Raw genomic sequence first — 13243 nt, forward strand, 5'->3', positions numbered from 1 at the left:
CAAAGGGAAAGTAGCACTGGGCTGCTCCCAGCAAGGGGACCTATAATCGTTCTAGTCCATCAGAAGAAACTTTCCCAGGCAGTTCACTGCTACCCCTATCCGATACCATAGAAAAGTCATAGATTCCAGGCAAAAGCTGAACCCAGCCAAAAGTATGTTCAATCACCATATTCAAAGTATAGGACATATCCCATTATGTAGTTTGTCTGAAAAATTTTTTTTCTTAATTGTGGTAAAATACACATAATATAGAATTCACCATCCTAACCATTTTTGAGTGCAGTTTAATATTATGTAGATTTACATATTTGTGTGACTGATCTTCAGAAATCTGTCGTCTTGCAAAAGTGAAACTTTATGCCCATTAAACAACTTCTCATTTTCCTGTCTACTCAGCCTCTGGCAAATCCCATTCTACCTTTTCAATTAATTTGACTACTTTAGATACCTCATGTAAGTGGAATCATGCAATATCTGTCTTTTTGTGACTGGCTATTTCACTTAGCATAATATCCTCTCATGGTCAGAATTCCCTCACTTGTTAAGGCTGAATAATGTTTATACATATATATATAATAAATACACACATATATATATACACCATATTTTCTTTATCCATTCAGAAAATCTGTTTCTATATTTTAGGGCTATGATTCCGTTGCTCTCGTAGCATACAAATTATAAAGCTCAATTTATAATGTTCATGGTTTTATACCAAGAGAGACAGAGAGAGACTTGATTATATGATAGTTGTATTCCAAAAGAGGAAAAACAAGCTAACCAAACTGAACTCAATTCCATCATCAAGAAGCATCTCACCATTCCCCTCTACCTCGAAAATAAAAGTTGTATTCACTGTATAACCCCAGCTTCTAAAACAGGGCTTAGCACGTAATTGGCACTCAGTAAGTATTTATTGGCTGAATGAATCAAGAAGAATGATTGCTCATGAAATGAAAAGCACAAAGGTAGCAAGAAAATGCTATATGCATGATCTTCATTGAGCTAGCTCATCTGAACATATTATTCAAGAAAGCATCAATATATGTTGACATGGAAAAGTCTCCAAGAAGTATTTTTAAAGGAATCAGTATACAGTATGTTCCCTTTATGTAAAAATAATAAATACATATTTATAATATATACCTGAATAACATGCTCCAAATCCAACAGATTGATTACCTCTGGATTAGAGGAGCATAAAGATAAGGGGTAGAAAGGAAACATTTTGTTTGAATTTTATTTGCAGTGTTTGAATTATTTACCATAGAAATTGTTTTTGTATTGTTAGTAGAATATTTTTCAAGGAGAAAATCTAGAAGGATAATTTTTTATAAGAATAAATTAATTCAATTTACCTTACATGTGCCCTTTCTCAAAGAGCTACTGAAGAATTTGTTCACCAAAATTATAATAAAAAATTAAGAAAGGTGACATGGGATACAAGAAACAGGATCGAGCATGACAAAAAGGCAAAGGGAATCCCCAGCATAACAATGAAGAGAGAGCTCAAAGTAACAGCTGTGCATCAAACATCAAGAGCAACCCGTTGGGAGGGTGGGGGGAGGGAAGAGCAGCCAGTCTGGATGGGCAAAGCAGGTCAGAAAGCTGTATTCAAGAAGAAAAAATTGAATAGCTGTTATACTGGTACATCCTGAGAGAAATTTTAGATAACTGGCAAGGAACTTGCATTTAAATTAGTGAAAATTCCACAGAAAATTCTGCAAGCGCATACAGAAAGAACACTCTGGAGGAAAACAAAGTAAAGGGGAAATAATCATATGTTACATAACTCAGCTCTTCATAGTGTATAGGAAAGCATAATAATTTGACCTAACTAAATACTGACCTAACTAAAAATTATGAGATAATTATGTCCTGAGGATGAGTGGAAAAAAGAGGAAGGATGAATGTGAGTGGTGAGTACAGGAATGCAAAAGAAAGTGAAATCCTCATATTCTGTGCTGAAAAGACAATACATGATGACTAAACTTGAAAAATCAAAGAGGAGCAATATAAGCATTATTTAGAGACATGAATAAGCACCAATTAGCTAAAAGAGATGAACATGAATGCTCTTTTAAAAGCAGAAAATGAACCTTACAGAATTATTTGAACTATATGTACATTACAACTTTAATAAAACTAAGAAGTAAAAAAGGAAAACATATCACAACCAAATGCTCACTTCAGTGGCACACATACTAAAATTGGGACAATACAGAGATTAGCATGGCCCCTCCACAAGGATGACACACAAATCTGTGAAGCTCGCTCTCTCTCTCTCTCTCTCTCTCTCTCTCAGCACCTGGTATTCCTAGGTGGTCTTCCATCCAAGTACTAACCAGGCCCAACCCTGCTTAGCTTCCGAGATCAGAAGAGATAAGGCGAGTTCTGAGTGGCATGGCTGTAGACTTGAAGCATTCCATATTTTTAATGAGAAAAATAAAAGCACAACTGAGATTGACATCAGCATATTTTAACAATGGTTTTTTTTGTTTGTTTGTTTGTTTTTTTGCAGGAAATAATTGCCATGTAGACTTCTGCTGTGACACAAAGAAATAACCGAGTTATAGGTAGGATGGCCACTTTCACTTCCAACACTATGATTCTCCCAGAAGTGTGATGAAAGTCACTTGCAGAATGTTTGAATTCTTCAGCCTATATTGAAAACCCAGGATTAAAAGCCCAGTGAGAAAGAAAAAAAGGCAAGACATATTTCAGTTCTAGTATTTACCAAATGCTTGATGGTTTTGACAAAGATGTCCAAACAAACAAACAAAAAAAAATAGCTACGGTAGTGAATTGGAAATAGGCAAGATAAAGCCAAAATGTGTGGCATGCGAACATGCTGTCTGGGTCTTTCCTCTCTCCTCTGGGTACAAGCAACTTCAATGCTATTCAAGCCCTTGTCTATCAAGACAAGTTTATACTACTTCAGGATACTAGTCCCCAATTTTAACCCCAAAAAGAGGGCTTATGCCAAGTTCCATCTCAAACGTTTTACAAGTGTGGGGCTGCGGGGGACCTAAGAAACTGCCAAACGGATTCTTACAGCTAAACCCAGATGTCAGTCAAGCTAGAAAATATCTAACGCTTTATCGGCCATGGAAAAATCCAAAGCAGGTGAGAAAGATGAAACAACAAAATTTATATACAATGGAAAAAACTGAAGAGCTTGGATCCCACTCTGGCAGTTAAGGGTGAGCCATCTTCTCCACAGAATGATCAAAATCATATGTATAGATAGAATATCCATGCTCTTAATGTTTTAAAGCACTGACTTGGGTTCACATCTCAACTCTGTTCTCCCTCAGCCTCATTTTCCTCCCCTGTGAACCAATGGGGTGGGAGGGGCAATGATATGTAGACCTCATATTGCCAGGATGAAACAACAATCAAACTCTTGCAAACCTGCGTAATATATTAGGTATTATTCTAAGTGCACCGTATACATAGCACCTTATTTAAACTTCAAATTATAAATATCATCCTATTTTCCAGTTAAGGAAGTCAAACCACAGAAGCTAAGTAACTTGCCCAAGATCATAGCTAGTGGTTGAAAGAGGACACTAATTCAGGTGATCTTGCTCCAAAGAAAGTTATCTTAACAACCAGACAGTGCCAAAATGAGCTCACGTTTGTTAAGCACCTTATACTATGGCTAAAATATAATGTGCCCAATAATGGTACTTATTCACACATAGCGTGTGCCAGTACAAACAAAATAGGTAAGTGATAGCCAGGCTGAGGTTTGGCCGCCTTATAAGAGACCAAAGCATGACCAGAGTCTCCACACTTCTCCCTACCACCCCAAGCCAACTTCTTTGCCAAGTGTCCCAAGCGGCCGAGGTCGCCCTCCCTCTCTAAGCCCCTAGAACGACCTGTTGCGCTAAGCGCCAGCAGTCGAGAGAAGCCTGCGCGCGTTACTAGAAGCTGCGAGTTCCCGGTGGTGCCAGGTAGGGGATGGAGCGGCTGGTGGGGCGGGTGTTTACCTTGACCAGCACTCTCATCGCTCTGGGACTCCGGCGCAGGGCTTGAGGGGATAGGGAACGCATAGGTGCTCGTGCCTCTGGCTGCTTCAAACTTCACCTTCTTTCCTCCCCTGCTCCCAGCTCGCGCCATCCAGTCTCCTCTATCGCCGGCGAGAGGTAGAAGCAGAGAGCTGCTTCCTCTGCCGGGACGTATCCCTGACGCCCTAAACTGAAGCCCCCGCCTCGTTAGGTTTCCGCTTGACCCACCTCCACGCTGGACCCATTCCAGCTCCTGAAACTGGGGCTGCGGGACCTTCTGTTTAGCAGATGCCCTACGTTAGGTGAAACCTCAGATAGGATAATTAGCTTTGAGTGCAAACCAGAGAGTTTGAACGGGTAGTTTGTAAATCTTAGCTATTATAGATCTCAGTTAGATGCTAGTGCGACTGGCTCAACCCACAGCCACCCAGGGCCCTGGGCTCAGATCTGGTAAATCGCTTAAGGCTCTTTGCCCCGCCGGCGCCCGCTGTCCAGCTTACCTGTAAGCGCTCCACAGTGGATCGGTCTTTCATCCTTGACTCTCAGGTCCCACTACCAAAGCCTTATCTGAACTTCTCACTTCTGGAGTCAGATGTGGGCTCCACCTCCGCACATTGCCTTTTACAGCCCAGTACATTTGTCACAATACCTTTTGGCCTCGGTTACCTCCAGTGAAGAAAGGAGGTGATTCCGACCTTAACTCTATCAAAGGAGTATAAGGAGGGTCAACCAGGGTGTTTACTCTGATCTCAGACATATTTTACGGTTTAGTGCTGTGATTTGTTGAGTCAGTGGGTGGGAGGAGGTCTTTGTAGATGTAAATGACTGCACTGCTTTTACTACCTAGGAGCCACTGGGTGTGTCAAGTGACCCCTCAGGGCCTGAGTTCACTTATCTCTGCACTGGGAATGATAGCGAATAAACCTACCTTTCTCAGAGGTTATACAGAACAAAAGAAATCCATAAAAGACCATAAAAATGCTTTCCTGATTTGTTATTTTCTGTGGGTGCCTCTGGCTGGATAAAGGCAGTCTGGATAAAGGCTGTGGTCAGTGACAGAGTGGATCTCAGTATATTGGCAGAAGTGATGCACATATATCACTACTGTTGTAATTAACGATGCTAGCTATTTATCTCTGATAATTGACTTCAAATTAGGGGCACCAACCTATTCAGTCCTTTCTAAATATCTGTCTAGTGAGCTCGCATTTGCAGACACGTTTAAAAGGTTTTCCCCCCATTTTTCCATGTGCTTTTAATGAACATTTGTTTATTAGAATTCTTGAACATCTCATATGTGTATTAACATTTGTTGTTGTTTTTCTATCAACACATTTAATCTCCTTTCCTCTTTTTCCCTCCTTATCTCCTTCAAAATGTTAATGATCTGTTAGCAGTCAAAAAGGTTTAGAAGCATCCCTGTCACAGCACTGAACACTGGGAGCTCTCAGAAATCTGCAGGCCCACCAAGAAGACCAGACATTTGGAACCCCAGATTCTTAAGAGTCTTGGTGCACTGTGACTACTATCTTCTAGTTTAATCTCTTTGGTGCATTTACATGTTAGGATGGGCATGCATTCTTTTCAGATCAAGCTTCAAGGCACAGAGTTTAAAATACAGGGCAATTCTAGGGCTTATGGCATCTAATGTGTTATTTATGAGCTGTCTTTAGTTCCCAAGCTATATCAAAAACACCTGAGGCATTTGTTGGGAGTACAGATTCCCAGGCCCCACCCACTCCACCCAGACCATCTTTACTGGAATTTCTGGTGTGGGGCCCAGAAATCTGTATCTTTCACAACTGCATTAATCAACTTAAAATCTTGTCTATAAAAGTCTTCTGGCCATAAGTATACCTATGTCCAGAAACTAGCTACAAAACTTAAATTTCGAATGTTCATCAGCAGTTCAGTGTGGTTTGATTCAGGCCAACAAATATTTCCTGAACACGAACTGTTTCTCAAGTATCCTGCTGGGTACTGGGAAAACAAAGATGAATAAGACATTGTCCAGTCTGCAAGGAGTATGAGTTTGTAGGAGGAGAAACAATCAAAACTGAAACAGTACCTGGGGCACCATTGGTAACACTTGGGTCAACATAAACAGCACTTTATTTTTCATTTGTTGCCCTCCCTAACCCTTTCTTCCTCTTCCCATTCTTTCCTCCACTGTTTTCTTCTTTGTCAGGGCTCTGTTTTTACCCTGGATATTTTAAATGTTTTATTCCTGATCTAATATAGCTTTAAGATACGGCTCCAACTTTGAAGGTCAACCTAATGATTTCAAAATGGAAGCAAACAACTGATTTTTCAGTAGAGGAAAATAAATTACTTTCCTTTTTTTTAATTTGTAAAGATCTTAATGAGTCCCAGTAAGTGGAAGCCACTAAAGGGTGCTTTCTAATATGTGGATTCTTCTCCTGAAGAAAATTATTTCAAGCTTGGTTTTGGTTTTGCTTCATTTCCTTTATTTGGACAGGGGTGAGTTGTTTGCCCAATAATACTTCTCAGCCTCTCTGAACATCCTAGTAAAAAGAATCAGAAATAAATTGCTCTGTTTCTTTGCACCAAGAAGAAGAAAGGGCACCATAGGAAACTTCTTGCCCAATCCATCATGGTATATTATCATCTCTGATTCATGTCCCCACTTTGGGTCACCACCACTTTCCTCTCAGAAGCATAAAGAAAACAAAATAAAGGCAGTGGTAATCTAAAGGGGGTAATGGAAACTATGATAAGCTAAAGAGCGGTCCACAAGCGAAGGAAGGTAAGGGTTGTTCATTTAAAAAGTCAGTTAAAGATGTATTGCCTGTAATGAGGGATGAAATGCAGTTCTCCCAACCCAAGCCTGTATAACTGTTTGTTTTCAGACTTTCCTATTCAAACCCAAGGTGTTGAGTTTGAGTTCCATCCATTCATTCTCCTAAATTGCTATAAATCAAACTTCCATTTAAAAGAAAGCAATATATTTTTCTTCTGCTTGCTAAATAAGTTTTTCTCTTATTCACTGCTTCTGTGGCACTGTGCTCCCAATTTGTGCTTCTATTTGCTATGAAAACAGATTGTTTCTCCTATCACATAAGCAAAGATTAAAATATTCATGGTTGGCAAAGCGGAGAAAGAAATAAGAACCCTCAAATACTTTTGTTGAGAGTTTTAAATGAAACCCTTTTTGAAGGCATTTTAGCGATCTGAATTCAAGGCATATATCCTTTTTCATCGTAATTCCAGTCCTAGTATTTCATACTTCAGAAACACACAAAGATATGTGTATAAGGATGTATGTAGCAGTTCTCTTTATAATGAAAAAAAGATTGCTAATAATCCAAATATTCATCAGTGGGCATTTAAATAAATAAACATGGTGTGTTCATACTGTGAAACACCATGCAGTTTTTAAAAGAATGTGTTAGATCTAAGTGTATAGACATGGAAAGGGAAAACAGCAACTGGTAAAAGTAAATGATTCCGTTTTTGAAAATGTATATGTGTAAGTTGTGTGGACAAAGAAGGGGTTCTATGGACAGTAACCCACTGGGTGATCTGATCATAAATTCCTAACTGGGCAGGTCATGATGAGTAGTCATGCCTCAGGCACAGTAAAAGCTTTGTCTTTGCCTTAAGCAAGCCCTGTCCCTTCTTTCTGTGCATCTAGCTTAATACATCTCTGTAATGCCTTTTTTTTTTTTTCAAAGTAACTACCCTCAATAAAGCAACTAAGCTTGTTAAGTGTCCTGTAATCCAATCCCCTCCTTCCTGTAATCTTCCTTACATTCCTTCCTTAATTCTGAATGCGTAAAAGAAGCTGCAAACTGCCATTCTCTAAAGCACTTAGTCTATTAAGACCTTGTTTTCAGGCATATCCTGTTTAGCTCAAATAAATTTTTATAGAAATTTTCGACAGTTTTACATATTCTTATGTCAATGGATGGACTATTCACAGGAAAGTTCTAGAATATATGCCAAACTATTAACAAGGGAGACATACTTACACTAAAAAATTATTTGTTGCTTATCTGAAGTTCAAGTTAAACTGGGCATCTGATCACTCAAGATTGTTATTGTTACACAAGTTTACATAAGTCGCTTCAGGCAGCTGTGGGTACTTTTTGAAAAAGTGCATTCCATGGCTTCTGGCCAAGATGGCAGAGTAGGTAACAGAGTGCTTGCCTCCTCTCATGATCACATCAAAATTACAACTAAACGACAGAACAACCATCATTAAGAGTCATCTGAAGTCTAGCTGAACTGGGGACATACATAGGAGGCCACCTTGAGACTGGTAAGAGGAGCAGAGACAAGAATTGGGCTGGTCCCACACCTGGGTGGTTGAGAATTGAGAGGGATATCTCAGCTCAGCTGCAGAGGTCCCCTGGAGGAGTGAGGGGTCCAGGTACCACAGTAGACTCTCTAACCCGGTTTCCATTGCCAGGAAGAGAAGTCCCCATAGCTTCTGACTGTGAAAACTAGAGAAGACTGTGACTGAGACAGTAGGCATCTAGAGTTGCAGACATTCCTCTTGAGTGGCCCGTGCACAAACTTACTCACCAATGGACTTACTTGCTCTGAGCTCTAGCACTGGGGCAGCAGATTGAAAGGTACCAGGTACATACAAAGAAAAACTGAGTTCTCTGGCTTCAGGGTGAGGGCCGGAGGGGCACCTCTCTCTTAGACAGAAGTTTGAGCAGAATCCATTGTCTCTTTGTTGAGCTCTCTCCACTCTTGACGTGCAGACACAGATGGCCACCCCATCTTGCTAACACTGGTCTCCCCACCTTGGTGATTCCCTGAGACCCTGCTCCACCTAACTTTTGCCTCCAGTGGCTTTTGCAGACAAAAACCATACTGTGGACTTTCCTAAAATTTCTCAAAGGTTCACAAAGTCCAAACAAATAGCATCTGGCCTCAGCATGCCCTGTATCTCTTGCTGAGTAGCCCCAAGGCCAGCACTAGTGGCAGCCAGCCTTGGTTCACAGCTTGGCCTCTCAAGGCACCTCTAAGCCCAGCATGAGTGCTGGCCATCTGCTGATGCTTGGTGACTCTTGCCAGGTAGCCCCCAAGCAGGGCACAGGCTACAGCTGAATTTGGCCTACAGTGGGGCCCCTCCCAAAGGTCAGACTAGCTAGGCAAACTGGGCAGGCACTGGAGCCCTACTAAAACAAATCCTGCTCTGTAGGGTCAGCCCCTCACTGGCCAGTCATCACAACCAATCAGCCCAAGGATTAATCCCTCCCATTGACGTGCAAACAGCAATAAAGGCTCAACAACAACAGGAGGGCACACACGACCCATACAAGGGACAAACCCGGAGCACCCAGCTCAGGTGACCACTGCACCACTGAGACTGACAGGACACCAATTTCATTAGACCATTCTCCTAAGACTAGGAGAGATAGCAGCCCTACATGGGAGACAAAGAAACATGTCCCCCCTGAAAGAACAGAACAAAGTTCCAGAAAAAGAACTAAACAAAATGGAGACAAATAGTCTGCCAGATGCAGAGTTCGAAACACTGGTTACAAGGATGCTCAATAACTGAGGGGAAGAAAATGGAGATAGAAAACATAAAAAAGAACCAGGCATAAATGAAGAATACAATAACAAAAATGAAGAACACATTAGAGGGAATCAACAGTAGATTATATAAAGCAGAGGATCGAATCAGCAATTTAGAAGATAAGGTAGCAGAAAACACCCAATCAACAGCAACAAGAAAAAAGAATCCAAAAAAACGAAAACAGTTTAAGGAGCCTCTAGGACAACATCAAGTGTATCATCATTTGCATCATAGGGACAATGAAAGAGAAGAGAGAATGCAAGGAATTGAAAACTCTTTTAAAGAATGATGGAAAACTTCCCTAACCTGCCAAAGGAAAAAGAAATCCAAGCCCAGAAAGGGCAGAGAGTCCCAAACAAGATGAACCCAAACAGGCCCACACAGACACATCATAAATAAAATGCCAGAGGTTAAAGACAAAGAATCTTAAAAGCAGAAAGAGAAAGCAAATAGTTACCTGTAAGGGAGCTCCCATAAGACTTTCAGCTGATTTCTCAACAGAAACTTTGCAGGCCAGAAGGAATTGGCACAAAATAATCAAAGTGATTAAAAGCAAGAACCTACAACAAAGATTACTCTACCCATAAAAGTTATCATTTAGAATTGAAGGACAGATAAAGTGCTTCCTAGACAACAAAAAGCTAAAGGCATTCATCAGCATCAAACCAGTATTATAAGAAATGTCAGAGGAATTTATTTAAGAAGGAGATGAAAAAAACAAAAAAGACCAAAAATGGCAATAACTACATGTCTATCGACAATTACTTTAGATATAAATGGATTAGGTACACTAATCAAAAGACATAGGGTGACTGAATGGATAAGAAAATAAAACCCTTACATATGCTGCCTATAAAAGACTCACTTCACATTGAAAGACACAACACGGATTGAAAGTAAAGAGATGAAAAAAGATATTTCATGAAAATGAAAACAAACAAACAAAAACCTGGCACAGCAATACTTAAACAAGACAAAAATAGACTTTAAAGCAACAGCTACAACAAAGGACAAAGAAGGACTCAGTAACCCTACTTCTGAGTATTTATCTGTGGAAACCCAAGACACTATTTCGAAGAGACATGTGAATTTCTATATTCATTGCAGCATTTTTTACAATAGCCAAGATACGGAGGCAACCTAGGTGTCCATCAATGGATGAATGAATAAAGAAGAGGTGGTACATATATACAATGAACTATATTACTCAGCCATAAAAAAAGAATGAAATCTTACCACCTGCAACAACATGGACAGACCTAGAGGGTATGGTGCTGAGTGGAGTAAGTCAGAGAAAGACAAATGCCATAAAATTTCACTTACATGTGGAATCTAAAGAACAAAGTAAACAAACACACACAATAGAGAACATTTTGATGGGTGCCAGATGGGAGTGGTGTTGGGGTGTAGTGAAAAGGTGGAAGGGATTAAGAAGTACAAATTGGTAGTTACAAAATAATCATGGGGATGTAAAGTATAGAATAAGGAATATAGTCAATAATGTAATAACTATGTATGATGTCAGATAGGTACTAGATTTATCAGAGTGATCACTTCATAAGTTACATAAATGTCTAATTACCATGAAACTAATATAATATTGTGCTCCAACTGTAACTGAAAAATAAAAAAATTATTTTTAAAAAAGTATGCATTACAAACATTGACACTGAGCCTAAGCTCCTTTAGAACTGTAACTTCACATTCAATTTTGAATGATTCTTGAAAGGGAAGAAAAGAGAAATATGAAGATTGATTGAGTGCCTGTAACAAAGTACCAAGCATACTGATAGATACCTTTTTTTGTTGGGTTTTTTTTTTTTAGCTTCTTTAAAACAGAATCGTTCCATAGCTTGTTCAGTGACCAAATACTCTTCCCATCCTGCCAGCATACCATTTTGCAATGTGACTTTGCAACAGCCCTCCCATGCAATGGCCAAGTCTTTTCTCCACAGCCTTGAAACTGAGCCAGACTTTGGCCAAAATGACGTTGTTTAAGTTCCTGAGTCTAATCCTTAAGTAGCCCTGCAGCTTTGACCTTCTCCCAGTTGTAACACTACCCTGAGACCACCATCCTAGGAAGAAAAACCACTTGGAGAGACCAGTCAACCCTCAGAACCACCCAGCCAACCCTCAGAATCATGAGATATAATCAACTGATGTTATTTTAAGCCACTAAATTTGGAGGTTATTTGTTGTGCAACAATAGATAACTCAGTTTATTTTCTCATTGTTTTCCTTCATTTTTTCTGCACAAAATCTCTGTGAGGATTCACTTAGGGTCAGAAATCTTTATCATCAGTATTACCAGTGTCCCAGCTTGTCAGATGTGAATTAAGTGAAAATTTAAACACAGGTATGGCTGTAAAGGTCCATTTTTTTTTCTTCACACCTTGAATATAATGAGCATTTGTTAAAAATTTAGTTGGATGGTTGTCTGAATCAGAACTTGGTTTTTATTACATATATATATGTAATAAAATATTACATTCTGATATATATATTAATTCTGATATATATATATCAGAATTAAGAATATATTTACTCAACAAGAAATGTCTACCAGTATTAAGTTTTTAACCTTTAGTCCTTTTCTCTTAATTAAATTACTTGAAAGGAAACACTGCTCAACCTTCCGTTCTCCCTAAAAGGCAAGTTATATTGTTCATCATTAAAACAAGTGCTCCAGTAGCTTAAGGAATGTTTTTCCATTTCATGTGAGAAAACTGAGAGAGAAAAATAAGTGACTTAACCAGAAAGAACCAACTAATTGAACCTTCCACACCTGACTCATTTATCTAGCGTTTTTCTTATCTTTAACTTTTTATTTTTAAATGTATGTAGCCTCATAGAAAGTTGTAAAAATCGTATATAGAGTCCCTTGAACTAAAATGAGTGTTTTTAAGTATTTTAAATTACACATTTTAAATATTGCTCTTGAGATATTCTTTACATTTTCAGTGTGTGCCACAAATGAAGAAAGGAAGAAATTATTACTTACTGAGCACTCGCTAAGTGCCCAGTACTTAAGTGGGCCAGGCACTGTCGCATGCCTTATTTTTATTTAACACATCATTAACCACTATTTTATATGATAGCCGAGTTCCCAAAAAGTCAAATCTTGTCCAGAGGCATAGACTAAGTGGCAGAGTTGAAATTCCAAAGACAGTTTGTCTGACTCCAAGGCCCATGGTGTTTTCATCGATCAGAGTTCGTATCCAAAATAATCTCAACTTCCATTTACTAGGGAGATTTTATTTTACTGTTATTTAATTTTCTTAAATGTTACTTTGGTGAAAGTATTTCTAATCCATTTTTTTCCAGCGAACTTTCAGGACAGTAACCTGTCTGCATGGCAAAAGAACCTACACAATCCAGTGCTGATGAAGTCTTTAAATTACATCCTTCTCTAAATAAATTGCGTGTGATTTACTTGATGGTAAAGATGCCCAAGCATTTCTGTAAAATCCTTGAAAGAATAATAACTCAAACTTTCAAAGACCATTATGTTTAGATATCATTACGTTTAGATATCAAAATCAGAATTGCTGCAATACAACCACAAAACCTATTTTGCCATCTTAGGCTCTGGTAAAATGGAGACAATTTTTCTGACCTAAGAACCAAATGCTGTCATAGAAGGCCTCATAACCCTGTGACCCAGAAATATCTA

At 39.1% G+C, this 13243-nt stretch overlaps 1 protein-coding gene, 1 non-coding gene and 1 pseudogene across 2 annotated transcripts in view; 1 reads left to right on the top strand and 2 right to left on the bottom strand.

Annotated features, from left to right (window-relative positions):
- TRPM6 (transient receptor potential cation channel subfamily M member 6) overlaps positions 1 to 13243 on the bottom strand; it is a 144426-nt gene that overhangs the window by 111175 nt on the left and 20008 nt on the right. The window lies entirely within an intron of this gene.
- On the top strand, positions 2181 to 2284 carry LOC112485158. Its single transcript, XR_003048362.1, has one exon. It is a non-coding gene; the product is annotated as a U6 spliceosomal RNA (small nuclear RNA).
- On the bottom strand, positions 2298 to 2415 carry LOC112485134 (annotated as a pseudogene).

This window comes from Pteropus alecto, unplaced genomic scaffold, assembly GCF_000325575.1.
Source record: "Pteropus alecto unplaced genomic scaffold, ASM32557v1 scaffold95, whole genome shotgun sequence".
NCBI lineage: Eukaryota > Metazoa > Chordata > Mammalia > Chiroptera > Pteropodidae > Pteropus > Pteropus alecto.